This window comes from Cavia porcellus, unplaced genomic scaffold (assembly GCF_034190915.1).
Source record: "Cavia porcellus strain 051 isolate PalLab524CR breed Dunkin Hartley unplaced genomic scaffold, mCavPor4.1 scaffold_28, whole genome shotgun sequence".
NCBI classification, from domain to species: domain Eukaryota; kingdom Metazoa; phylum Chordata; class Mammalia; order Rodentia; family Caviidae; genus Cavia; species Cavia porcellus.
Genome location: NW_026947511.1, coordinates 4,507,237 through 4,521,614, shown reverse-complemented (window position 1 = coordinate 4,521,614; position 14,378 = coordinate 4,507,237). Strand labels below are relative to the sequence as shown.

General features: G+C 36.8%; 1 long non-coding RNA gene across 1 annotated transcript; it reads right to left on the bottom strand.

Annotated features, from left to right (window-relative positions):
• Positions 1-206: 206 nt before the first annotated feature.
• On the bottom strand, positions 207-6,325 carry LOC134473694 (uncharacterized). The gene is made up of 3 exons (XR_010044083.1): positions 5,959-6,325; positions 3,284-3,417; positions 207-3,016 (listed from the first exon to the last, which is right to left on the bottom strand). It is a non-coding gene; the product is annotated as an uncharacterized LOC134473694 (long non-coding RNA).
• Between the last annotated feature and the right edge of the window lie 8,053 nt (positions 6,326-14,378).

Below are 14,378 nucleotides of genomic sequence, written 5' to 3'. Positions count from 1 at the left end.
GTGTTGGGAATCTCATGTTCCTTTATCACTAGCTCCTAGGCAGTCTCATTTCATTCATAACTCTTTGCTTCTCTTTAACTCCCACTTTCAATTTGTTCTTTTGGAGTAAATCCTAGATGATGTATAATTTCATCTCTAAATATTTCAGTATGTATCTCTGAAATATATAGAGTCCCTCTTTTTTAATTATCACACCAGTTTCACACTTTAAAAATTAACAATAAATATTTAATATCATCATATTACCAGCAGCCAAATTTCCCCTAGGTATCACATAAATGTTACAATTTGTTTGAGTCAGGATCCAAATTGCATGCACATGTTGGGTTGGCTAAAGTTTCTTAAATTTCTTTTAATGTATAGATTTCCCCTCCATCTCTTCTTTCCCAGCAAATCCATTTGTTTAGGAGGCCGGTTCATTTGTCCTACAGAGTTTCCGTACTCTGGATTTCGCTGATTGCATACCTCTGGTATTATTTAGCATTTTCCTCTGAACTGTATTTCTTGTAAATCAGTAGTTCTAGAGACTTGGTCATATTCAAGTTTGATTTTGTGCCAAGAATATATGATGGATGGTATGATAGACTTCCACTGGGAAACACATGATGTCTGTCTCTTGTCCTCTGTTTGAGAAGTAAGCCCTCTTCAATGATTATAGCAGACCCACAGATTTTGTTAGGGTTTAAAAAGTGATATTCTATACCTATTAGAACTTTTCATTTATTAGCTAAAATTTTCTACAAAGGGATATGCATCTTTATCATGACATGTAACTCATGTGGGAAAACCAGTACGAATGCTTGACTCTTTGTGTCCAGGTTTCAAAATACAGATTCCAGACTGGGAGTACATGGCTCAGGAGTAATTGCTCGCCTGACTTGTACAAGGCCCTGGGTTCATCTCCAGAACCATTAAAATAAAACCAAAATAATAATCCTTGATATTTTCTAGAGATGACCTGTGAATTTTGTTGTTTTGTTTTGGTAGCGTTACCAGCCGGGATTTACACTAACTCAGTATAAACATATTTACATTTGTCGTTGCAGTTGCTCTTCTTGTTAATGCTCGCATTATCTAAAGCTTTACTCCTTTCTCTTCGCTTCTTCTTCAATGATTAAACAACACTGAGACCACTTGATCCTTAAAGATTTGATAGCATTTCCTCCCATGAAACCTTTTGAGCCAGTGCTTTTTTGTGTGAGGGAGTTTTTGCTTAACTTTATTTCTTCTGTGATAATTGGTCTTTTAGAACTGAGTCTCTACTAAGACCAATTTTGGTAGGCTGTATTATTGTAGAAAACTATCCTCTTCATCTAGGTTTTCAAATAGTTTTGTGTAGAGTTGAGAAAAACAGTCTCTTATGTTTTTATTTTAGTTCCTCTGCTTTGGTTTCACTCACCAGTGGCCAGTGTTCCTAATTCTGTGTGTCTGTATTTTCTCCCCTGTATTTTCCTGATGGTTATTTGTGTACTTTTTTGATTGTTTCAGTCGATTGTTTCAGGTTAATTACTAGTTCGGTTAACTAATTTATTATTTTTGCTTCCATCTTTATAATTAATTCCTACTAAATTCCTTTAGCTTACTGAAGAAAGAAGCTTTCAGGATCTTGCTTTCTGAATAGAAGGTAGAGTTCATTTGTCTTTAGTTTTATTGACATAGATATTTAACATTGAATATTTTTCTCTATTAATTACTTTAGCTGAATAGTGTAGACTTACTTGTCATTTATTGTTATTTTCACAAAATTCTGTATATTGCACTTCTAATTCTTAAGAACTGTTTTTTAACTTATTTTGAAAATTTTCAGAGATGATATCCTTTTTTATTTTATTAAAAATTATTAGTTTTATTACATTATGATCAGAAAATATTCTTCAATTCTTTAGAATTTATTGAAGTTTTCTTTGTGGCTGAAGATGTAGTCATTTGAAAAAAAAAGTGTTTTCTCTACTATGAGATTCAGATTTCTCTGTAGATGTGTAGGATCCACCTTGTTGGTTATGACTTTGGCTTTCTGTGTCCTTCCTGCACACTTGATCAGTCTTCAGAGAGATCCATTAAAATCTCTTATTACTAATGGTTTTCTGTTTTTCTTATGTTCCCAGTTGTTTTTTGCATAAACACTAATAACAGGTTTACCTTCATTGTGACTTATGGCCTTTCACGTTCTAAAGTCTCCTTCTTTGTCTTATTTAGTGCTTTTTGGTTTGAGTTTCATCTGTTTAAACATCAAAATTGCAACTCTTAAAACTTAGTTTGAAATTAGCTTGATAGCTGTCTACTGCTTTATTTTTAACCTTTCAGAATCTCCTGTTTTAGAAGTGTTTCTTATGTAAAAAGGAGTGTTGAATTTTGCTGTTAGCCATTTGCAAATCTTTTTTGGTGAATCCTTTTTTAGTAATAAGTGTAAATTAAATTCATTTACATTTACTGATATGATTAACCTTGACTATGTCATTTTATCTTATGACTAACTTTTAATATAATATTTTATCCTTGAAATGCTCCTTCCAAGCCTTGTAATCCCTTTACTGGGCAAAGTTCCACATGATTCACTTTGGTTTCCACCATTCTTCATGCTGTTTTGATGCTCTTTCTAGTTCTCACTGATCATATATCCATCTTGTGATCCCAACGCTTGGAAACCTCGGGCTGTTAAATCACTTAGAGAAGGAGTTGTTTAGAGAGACTCAGCCAGGCTTACTTGACATAGGAATGAACTCAGAGTTTGGAAATTAAGAGACAAAGGGTGTTAGGAAAAGAGAGAAATGTTTCTGGGAGCGTTTCCCCCTACTTAATGAATTACTGGGAGATTTGTGGCTGTGCAGCCTGTCTGGGGAAGTTTTTCAGCATGTGGACCCAGAGGTGTCCCGGGCTTACTCCGCTGTGTCCTCACTGCCCTTTCCATGAACTGTGACACTTCCTGTCACCAGTTTATTTTCGCTTCTCTCCTGGCAGCGGTCCACTGCAAGCAGCACACATTTGAAATCATTTGCTACTTACTTGAGAATTCACTCTACAGAGAAAGGGAAGAAAATAGCCATTTTTAGGGACAACACATCGTCATGAATTTGAAAGAGAAGTCAACCTTGAAGAAAGCTATTTCCACTATTTTTTGTTCCCCCAAAGAACTACAGATTAGGAGACCCATATAACACCAAACAAACACAGAGCAGAAGGGAAAGGACAGGGTGCTTTCACGAGGCTGCAGCCCCGTCGCCACAGACAGCTCAGCAGCTGTCCTCCCTCCCAGGTCTGCTGCAGGGCTCAGCCCCTGGCTCACCAACCGTCGGTAGTAGCTACTCATGCTGGAGGTTTTCTTAGGATTTTTCTGGAGAACTTCGGTTTGCTCTCAGATCCCTGGGTTTTATTGTTTGTACACTAAATACACAGTAAGTTGAAACCAGAAGAAGAAACCTGAAAGAAAGGCAATATGGTCACAGCAAGGATATTTGTTCAAATAATCTTGGACTCAAACTGTAGTTCTGAAAACTTTCAGTGAGTTCTCTGTGAGCCTCACTTTCCCCCACTTAAACAATTGAAACTATAATGTCACACAGGATGTGTTAGTCAGTTTTTCTTTGATATGACAAAATACCTGGGAAAAATAATTTAAAGAGGAAAGGTTTGTTTTGGCTATGGTTTCAATCCATGATCAGCTGGTTCCATTGCTGTGGGCCTAAGGGGTGAGTGGAAGGGCTGTCTACCTCGGGGCAGCTGGGAAGCAGGAGAGAAGGAAAGAGCCAGGAAGGACCGTGACATAGTTCCCAAGGTCACAGCTGCAGGATCCATTCCCTTCATCTAGGCCCCTCCTCCTATTTCTGTCACCACCAAACTACGAATCCATCAGTAGATTAATCTATCTGACGAAGTTATAACCTTCATTGCTTCCCAGAACTCTCATCAGTTGGCAACCAAGCCTTTAGTTCACGAACTTTGGGGGATACATATTTCAAAACCAAACCATAACACAGGGGTACTGCAAGTCCTAAATGAGATTTAAAAAGAAAAAGCCAGTGATCCTCAAAATGTGAGCCCCAGAGCAGCAACATCACTGCTTGAAGCTTGTTTAATTTTTTTTTTTTTAAAGGACCGGAGAGCGCCCGCGGGTCCCGAACCAAGGAACCACCGGAACCACCGGACCAATCGGACCAATCGGCCGGGCGGTCGGGAAGCCAGCCTTGAAGGAAGGAATGGCTGGGCTAAAGCCAGCCCGACTACCTGAAACTTGTTAGAAATGCACCGCTACCACACACTGCTATGGTTTAAATGTGGTATAAGCCTCCTGAAATTGCTTCCCTTCCCTTTCCTTCCCTTCTCCCGCCTTCTTTGCCTTCCTTTCCTTTTCTCCTTTCTTTCCTTTATTTCTTCCAGTGCAGTGTCAGAAATTGAACCCAAAGCTTGTATATTAGGCAAGCATCGTACCATGAGCCATATCCTCAGCCTACAAGTTTAAATTTTATTGCATTTCAGCAGTGATGGAAAGAGAGGCCTATCAAAGAGGTGAGGTCTTGAGAAGAGGTTAATGTGTTTTTTGCTGAAATGGATTGAGTCTCATGACTGAGTGAGTTCTCACTCTCAGAGGACTGACTGGAGGATGCTATAAAGCAAAGCTACCTCTCCTGCCTTCCTCCTCCCCATATGCTCTCCTGCCTTCCCACTTCTCCACACTGATTATGATGCAGGCCTTCATTAAATGTAGTTGCCTGACCTGAACATCCAGCATCCAGAATGGAGAGCTGAATAAACTTTTCTCCATAAATTATCCAGTCTCAGGTACTCTGTCACAGGTACAAAACAGACTAAAACACACACCACTGAACCAGAAACCAACTTATTTTCTATAAAGTCCTCCAAATGGTTTTAATGCCACTAAGGCTTGAGAACAACTGCTGTAGGTAAAGCATCTCACACGAAATTGGCAACAAGATATATGAGAACTCTTGGCATTGTTCTTATTTAGAGCTTCACTCAGTCCTGCCCTTTATAGTTGGATTACCCAGACCCTAGGGAAACCACAGTTCATTCAAGATCATAGTGAATTAGTAACACAGCCAAAGCTAAATCTATATTTACTGCTTCCCAGGAAGGTGCCCTTCCTATCTGTTCTCTTTCTCTCCCTCATAGAAAAAAACTATAATGATCAACCAATGTGTCTTCTTTACAGAAGTTTGTGAAGTAGAGATAACAATTCAAATTAAAGCTAGAACTTATCTTCAACCCTAACCTTCCCTCCCAAGATATCTATAGTTAACTTTTATATGATTTTTCTATACTTTTAAATATGCATAGATATAATTAAGCAGGCAATGTAATATGTATGTCTTGCATATATAAATAATGTGTGTTGTTATTTAGATAATATGTATAATATATTCTTATAGGTAAATATATAGTAACACATATCTAAGATCAACTTGAATAAATGAACTTAAAAGTCAAATACTATTACTATTTATGAGAGGGGAAAAGAAGCACCATTTCTCCTTATTCTTAATTCTTGCTCTCAGAAGCAACTACTTGCTATCTTTTCTGCTATTTCTTATGTTTTTCTCCATTTTTGTAAGTAATATAGTACTCTTTTCTTAATTTTCCCCGCTTTATGTGTTAGTTTTGGCATTCAACTACGGAGGATGAAGGCTTAATCACCGCCTAACTTCTTAACAGCTCACTGTGCAGAGATAACATGTAATATTTACTGACCATCCTTGTGGCCACTCTGTTCTATGTATGTGGATTGATTTATTCTTTCATTAGCTGTGGCTTTAGTGTATCCTTATTGATGAGGACATAGAATCTCAGCTACTTTAAGCAACTTGCTCAAAAGAACATACAACATTGTCCCAAAGTGCATGTGCACAAGCAGACACATTTTGAAATGCTTCCTCTTATGGTGACTCCTTCAACTGTCTCTCATTCTCCCACCGTGAGGCCTCCCAAAGCCATCAAAGTCCTTACTTTAAGGATCTGCAGGTGAGATGGAGTCAGAGTCCAGCAGTCTGAATCTTCATAAGAGCATTTTGGTGATCTGAGTAACTCCTTGCATCTGCCTCACAGAGCAAATAGCAGAGAGATCTAGTATTCACTAAAAATGACACAAAAGCTCAAAGAGAAGACCCACGAACCAAAAAAGTTTATGCAAGATTCAAACTGCCTGTGAAGCTGATTCGTTCCCATTTTTTAACTTTTTAAGGTGTTTCTAAATCTCAAAAATAAAGTATCTGTCTTTCCTTTTAAAGGTTCAAATTTATTTTTATTTTAATTTTTTTATCAGTACCAGGGGTCAAACTCGCTTGCAAGGCAGGTGCTTATGCTGTTGAGCTAAATCCCCAGCCCTAGAAGTTCAAATTTAACCAGGCATGGTGGCACGTGCCTGTAATTACAACACATTGAGAAGCTGAGGCAGAAAGATCACAAGTTGAAGCCTAGCCTGTGCAACTTAGCAAATTTGAGAGACTATCTCAAAGTAAACAATAAAAGACTGGGGATGTGACTCAGTGTGAAGGCCCTGGGTTCAATTCCCAGTACCGGAAAAAAACAAAACAAAGCAAAGCAAAATCTCAAGTGCATTTCTGTTGCTTGCCTCCAGAAATACACTGATGAAAACATGATCACACTAAACAGTCTCAGGTTAAGAATGCTTGCGTTAGAGCAAAAGAGAAGGCACAGAGTTGATGGGAAACTGGGTTTACCCCCTTCACCTAAGTGTGGTCTAAAGGACAATTAGCTTGGAAACCAAAACCAAGAGCAATTGAAAGAAGGGGCTGGGGATTTAGCTCAGCGGCATAAGCGCCTGCCTTCCAAGCAGGCAGTCGTGAGTTCGATCCCTGGTACCGATAAAAAACGAAAAAGACAAAAAAAAAAAAAAAAAAAAAAAAGTGACCACCGCAAGGCCAGGCGGAATTGTGGAATACTACAGTTTGGGAAGTATTTTGGAATGGAAAAGATGCAGTTTTGAGCTGTTACAACTCTTGTGATCTAGCTGACCAAGGAAACCACAGAACAGCTATCATTTCCTCTCTCTTGTGAATCTACTGATTTTTCTTTGAACAGTAAATCAGCTTTGCATGGCCTCATAAAGATGAACTTATTGCTAATCTAGTCTAAGTCAGGTGCTGTGATCACCAGAACAACAGCCCAACAATTAAAGAGTAACACTAAAATCTTCTCTGTTCCCTACATAGTTCTCCTGATACATTATAAGATCCTATTCTAAAAAGGCAATTAATTAGTATTCTGTTTGTTATGACTTAGTTGCTGAAAACAATAAAAACTGTTATTCTCTTATGGTTTCTACAGTTCAGAAATTTGGGGGGCAGGCCACCAAGCAAGAGAGGACAGAATGGCTATGGGTTTTTCTGTTTTTTTTTTTTTTTTTTGGTACTGGGGATCGAGCTCATGACTGTACTCTTGCAAGGCAGACCCTTATGCTGCTGAGCAAAGCAGACAATTAAACAGAACAGAAAAATAAAGGTGCAACAGCAGAAAGTTAACATATCAACAATAAACCAACATATAACAGTTATAACCATTAATGTAAATGGTCTCAATGCACCAATTAAAAGAAACAGACTGGCAGAATGGATCACGAAACAAAATTCAACTATATGCTGTCTACAAGAAATCCATCTAACCCAAAAGGATACTCACACATTGCAAGTCAAAGGATGGAAAACAATACTTGATGCAAAAGGAACCCCCAAAAAAGTGGAGGTAGCTATTCTGTTTGCAGACAATGTGAACTTCAAACCAATAATGATCAGAAGAGATAAAGAAGGCCACTATGTACTGGTTAGGGGAAAACTTCAAGAGGAAGAGATAACTCTCTTAAATATATATGCACCAAATTCCAGAGCACCTAGTTATATAAAACAAGTATTAACAGAAATGAAAAACCAAATTAGCAGTGACACAATTATAACAGGAGACCTTAACACACTATTGATACCAAGGGACAGATCAACTAGACAGAAAATCAGCAAAGAAATAACAGAACTGAATCGCACCTGTGAACAAATGGACTTGATAGACATATACAGAGTGTTCCATCCAACAGCATCAGAATACAGATTCTTCTCAGCAGTACATGCGTCATTCTCTAAAATAGACCATATATTAGTTCACAGAACATACTTAAATAAATGCAAAAGAGCTGAAATTATCCCTTGCATGTTATCGGATCATAGTACCATGAAATTAGAAATTAATGATAAAAGATACGGCAAAAATCCCACAAACACATGGAAACTAAATAACACACTCTTGAGTAATCAGTGGGTCACAAGGGAAATTAAAGAAGAAATTAAACAACACCTACAAGCAAACGAAAATACAAATACAACTTACCAGAATCTGTGGGATGCAATAAAAGCTGCCCTCAGAGGACAATTCATTGCACTGAGTTCCCACATCAGGAAAACAGAATGAATACAAATAAATAACCTGATGTTACACCTCAAACATCTAGAAAAAGAAGAGCAAGTTAAGCCCAAAGCCAAAAGAAAGGAGGAAATTATAAAAATTGAGCAGAAATCAATGCAATAGTGACTAAGAAAACAATCCAAAGAATCAGAGTTGGTTCTTTGAAAGAATAAAATTGATAAGCCCCTAGCCAACCTTATTTTAAAAAGGGAAGAAAAAAGCTCAAATTCATGCAATAAGGAATGAAAAAGGTGAAGTCACTACAGAATGTAGAAATACCGAAGATCATCAACACTTATTTCAAAAACCTCTACTCTCATAGGTTTGATAACACAGAAGAAATAGACAGGTTCCTAGAAACATATGAAGTACTAAAGCTAGGTCAAGAAGATGTAAAACTTCTTGAATAACTCAATTTCTATTAATGAAATTGAAAATGTAATTAAGTCCTTACCCTACAAAGAAGAGCCCAGTTCCAGATGGATTCACTGCAGAATTCTACAAGAAATACAAAGAAGACTTAATGCTGACACTCCTCAAACTCTTCAATGAAATTGAAAGGGAAGCAATCCTTCCTAAGTCATTCCTGGAAGCAAATATTACTCTAGTACCAAAACCTGAGAAAGACTCAACTAAAAAAGAGAACTACAGGCCAATCTCCCTAATGAACACAGATGCAAAAATCCTCAATAAAATATTAGCAAATAGAATGCAGCAAATCAAACAGAAGATTATACACCATGACCAAGTGGGATTCTTCCCGGCATGAAGGGATGCTTTAACATACATAAATCAATAAATGTAATCCACCATATCAATAAAGCCAAAAGTAAGAATCAAATTATCATTTCTATAGATGCTGAAAAAGCTTTTGATAATGTCCAACATTCATTTATGATAAGAAACTTACAGAAAATTGGAATAGATGGTCTTTACCTCAATATAATAAAGGTCATCTATGACAAACCAACAGCCAGTATCATACTAAAGGCCAAAAGTTGAAGGCCTTTATTTTAAAATCAGGCACAAGACAAGGATGTCCCTTATCACTGCTCCTATTTAATATAGTACTGGAAATACTAGCTGGAACAATTAAACAAGAGAGAGAAATAAAGGGGTAAAGGTAGGGAAAAAAAGAAGTTAAATAATCTTTATTTGAGGATGACATGATACTCTACATAGAAGACCCCCAAAACTGCATTGAAAGACCCCTAGATATAATAAATAAATTCAGCAATATAGCTGGATACAAAATCAATACTCAAAAATCAATAGCATTCCTATACACTAACAACAAAATCACTGAGAGAGAAATGAGAAGCTACACCCTTCACAACAGCATCTAAAAAAATGAAAGACTTAGGAATTAATCTCACAAAAGAAGTAAAAGATCTACACAGGGGAAATTATAATAACCTGAAAAAAGAAATTGAAGAGGATCTTAGAAAATGGAAAGACATCCCTTGCTCATGGATAGGAAGAGTAAATATTTGAAAATGGCCATTCTCCCAAAACTGTTATACAGATTCAATGCAACCCCAATAAAAAATACCATCAACATACCTCATATCTTGAGAAATCATTCCTAAAATTCATCTGGAGTGAGAAGAGACCTAGAAGAGCAAAGACAGTTCTAAGCAGCAAAGGCAAGGCAGGAGGCATCACAATCCCTGACTTGAAGTTATACTACAAAGCTACTGTAGTAAACTCAACATGGTACTGGAGTCAAAACAGAGCTGAAGATCAATGGAATAGATTAGAAGATGCAACCACAACTACAAACACACTCAACCACCTTATCTTTGATAAAGGGGCCAAACAGATTCACTGGAAGAACGACAGTCCCTTTAATAAATGGTGCTGGAAAAACTGGCTCTCCATATGCTGAAAACTAAAGCTAGACCCATGCCTATCACCATGTACTAAATTAAAATCTAAATGGATCAAAGATCTGAATATTAAAACAGAAACACTAAATCTATTGGAAGACAAATAGGGTAAAAACCTTGAAGACACAGGAGTAGGTAGAGATCATGAACAGAAATCACACCGCACGGAAAACACTTCCCAGAATGAATAACTGGGACCACCTCTTATTAAAAGTTTCTTTATGTCAAAAGAAATCTCCAGCATAGTGAAAAGAAAACCCACAAACTGGGAAAACAATCTTAGCAAACCATCCCTCAGACAAAGGACGTCTGTCTAAAACATATAAAGAATTAAAAAAAAAATCAGACCCCCGAAATTCAAAGACCCAATCCAAAAATGGGTATCTGAGATGAATACACAATTCTCAGATGAAGAAATACAAATGGCAAATAAATACATGAAAAAATGCTCATCATCATTGGTCATTAGAGAAATGCAAATTAAAACCACACTGAGATACCATCTCACTCCTGAAAGAATGGCCAGGATCAAGAAAACCAACAACAACAAATGCTGGAGAGGCTGTGGGGAAAAAGGAACTCTCCTGCACTGTTTGTGGGAGTATAGACTGGTACAACTATTGTGAAGGTCTGTCTGGAGATTTCTCAAAAAGCTGGGATTGGAAGTCCCATTTTACCCAGCTATTCCACTTCTAAGCATATTCCCAGAAGAACTGAAAACATCATACCACAGTGATACATATGTACCCATGTTTATAGCAGCACAATTTGTAATAGTCAGATTTTGGAAACAACCTAAGTGTCCATCAACTGAGGAATGGATAAAAAAGTTGTGGTATTTCTACACAATGGAGTACTATTTAGCTATAGAGAAGGATCACATTGAGATATTTATAAATAAATGGGTGCAGCTTGAGACCATACTCATAAGTGAAATAAATCAAACTCACATGTATGAATACCGAATATTCCCTAGTGTAAGAAATGATAAGAATACATAAAAGTATGTGGTATTCAAGATTCCTCATTATATTGCTTTGAAGCCTTATAATGTTTTCACTCATTAAGTGGAATGATTTTATTTTGGGTTGTTTGATTTTATTGTCTGTGATAGTACGAACAGCTATTTTGAAGAAAACGACATCATAATAGCTAGTGCTGAATTAATATCATCTTGTTTTGAAGTCCCTTCAAGCTGTTGTTCTTCTGTCTCCATTGGTTTTATCATGTTGTATCTTATTGAATATTATAAGTGATAGTATAAACAAAATTTGTTATAGGCAAAGAGGTAATACAGAAACCATTGTTCGTTTTCTGTTAGTTGGTTCTAAATACTCTGTAACACTGTCATTATCTTGAATGGTTTCACACTGTCTTGATATGTTTAATGCTATAGTATACGAAGTTATACTCAAATATTTCAAGGAAAGAGACATTATGGTAACTATTATTACGTCACGTTATCTTGTGGTGAAATACTATGTTGTTTAAATTGTTCTGTTCTGACCTGTTTTGTTATGTAGTTATGTCCTCTTTTATCTCAATCTCCTTTTTTAAAAAAAATTTTTTATTATTTTTTTAATTAAGGGAAAAATAAATTAAAAATAGCAGGGTATATTATAGTACCTTTTTTGATTTCCTATTAACTTGATTTGAACCCCTGTATTGCTCTCACCATCTTGTTTTGACTGATTTTACTCTATTCTGTTATGTTTGATAGTATCAAGTTTGAGAGTATAGGCAACTACTTTGAAGGCAATAATGATGCCCATTCTGGTTTGACCATTATCTTCTTTTGAAGTCCTGTAATATCTCCAATGTTTCGGTTTTATTGGTTTTGTTTTGGGTTTTGTTCAATTTTATTATACCTAATTATATAGGCAATTCTTTTTAAGGTAGCAAGAGGCATTATGGTAACCGCTGTCGATCACCTTGTATTCTGTTTTTACATCATGTACTATGTTCATTCTTTGTTTTGACTGACTGCTTTGTTTTGACACATTTGATTTTATTCTCTTCCAAAAAAATAGTAGAACTGTGGGAGTAATAAAACCCAAAATGTGTAATTGTTATTGTAAAAAAGAGAGGAAAAGAAAGTGCTCTAAAGGATACAACTGCATATCTGTTTAGGTGTGTAAGAGAGATGACTATATTACTAAGTTTTTGTTGGATCACTGAACACAACTGTTTGCAGTCTCACTCTTTGAATGTCTACTTTGTATGCTTTAATCCTGTAACTTGAACAACTATTTCTAAGATGGCAATATGTAATCTATTAACTAGTGATTTCTTACTGTTTATTTTTTTGAAATTCTGTATTATTTGTACCCTTTTCTGTTTTTTTTTTTTCTCTTTAAATAAAATTTTAAAAAGAAAGAAATTTGGGAGCAATTCAGCTAGACAGTGTTGTAGGTATCTTGTGAGGTTACAGTTAGGTGTTGGACGGGGCTACATTACTTGAGGGTTGATTGGCACTGGAGGGTCCCACTCCAACGCAGCTCACTAGGTGACTGCCAGGTTAATACTGCTTGTTGATGAGGTCTGTGGTCCCTCTCCTGGTGCACCCTGCAGGCTGTGTAAGCGTCCTCAGGACCTGTTTTTCTCCAGAGTGAGCATTTCAGAATTGAATGAGAACCAAGTGGAAGGTATATCCTTTCATGGCAGCCTCAACAGCCACCTGGCAGTACTTCTGGCACATCCTATGTGTTAGGATTGAGTCATCAATGGCCTGTGTTCAAGGAGAGGGAACTGAACTCTATCTCTTAAAGGGAGGTGTATCAAAGTACTCGAAAACGTATTTTAAAATCACAATGGCAAACAACATACCTGTTTCCATGGAAATAGAAGGAAAACTATTACAGTGTTTTGTTCTCTGTTCAGTATCTGCCTACAATCAAGAATGGCTAATAGGGTTCAGATCCTGTGTCTGTCCCCTCTTATTGCTCTTGGCCTCCAGGAACACAGGGTTGCAAAATCTGAGAGATACTCAAGTTCAGAATGAGAGAGCCATGAGTGACCACTGGTGTCTGCTATCAATACCAAAGGAAGAATGCTGGTACATGAGCCAAAAATTTGCTAATTTTGTGATAGATATGTAGGTCTGTGAGAAGGATGGGTATGAATAAGATATAAACATAGGTGTATAATTGATAATGTGTAATGATTGAAGACTTTATGGACATAGTGAGCTATCAAATTCCACCACCCTTCTCTCATAGTGACAGAAACACTGGCATGTGGCTGCCACACACACACACACACACACACACACACACACATGCACACACACGCGCGCACACACACACACACACAATCACTTCTAGTCTGATACCTTTACAATGGCTACACCTAGGAGGCAGTGAAGAAAATATTTATGGATGGAATCGAGGTCCCTGAATGTTTCAAAGCCACTGGAGTATAGCAATAAACTAAAACCTGTTCTCTGGACTTTTACAAGAGAAAGAAATAAAAGTGGTTTTGTTTTGCTTTGTTTTGTCTTTGTAGTAGTAGGGACTGAACCCAGAGCTGCTCCACCACTGAGCTATATACCCAGATCTTTTATTTGGAGACAAGGTTTTGCTGAATTGCTCAGACTAGCCTCAAATATGGAATCTCTAGCCTCAGCTTCCTGAGTTTCTAAGGTTACAGGCATGTTCTGCTATACCCAAATGTATTTATTTCTTTGAGCAAATGGTCTTGAAAAATCTTTTTCTTACAAAATCTAAAACAACAAACACAATGAGACATATAATAAACACTATAAAGTCTTCCCATAGTACAAGACAATCACACAAAGACATAACCTCATTTTAGGAACAAGTGGATCATATTCATCAGTAAAGAACCTAATTGTAAAAGGTAACTACTTAGAGAATTGTTGTAAGGCTGAAATGAGGTAACACCTATAAAGCAAATTTTATAACATAGAGGAAAACGTAAATGCTAAATAAATATTCAGGTTTTGTTCTTATAAATTCATTAACAGGCACTAATGCCATATTGCAGCTGAAGTGTATATGAAAAGAATCTGACAGGATTTTCTTCAGTTAAACATAATTCTGTTCCACT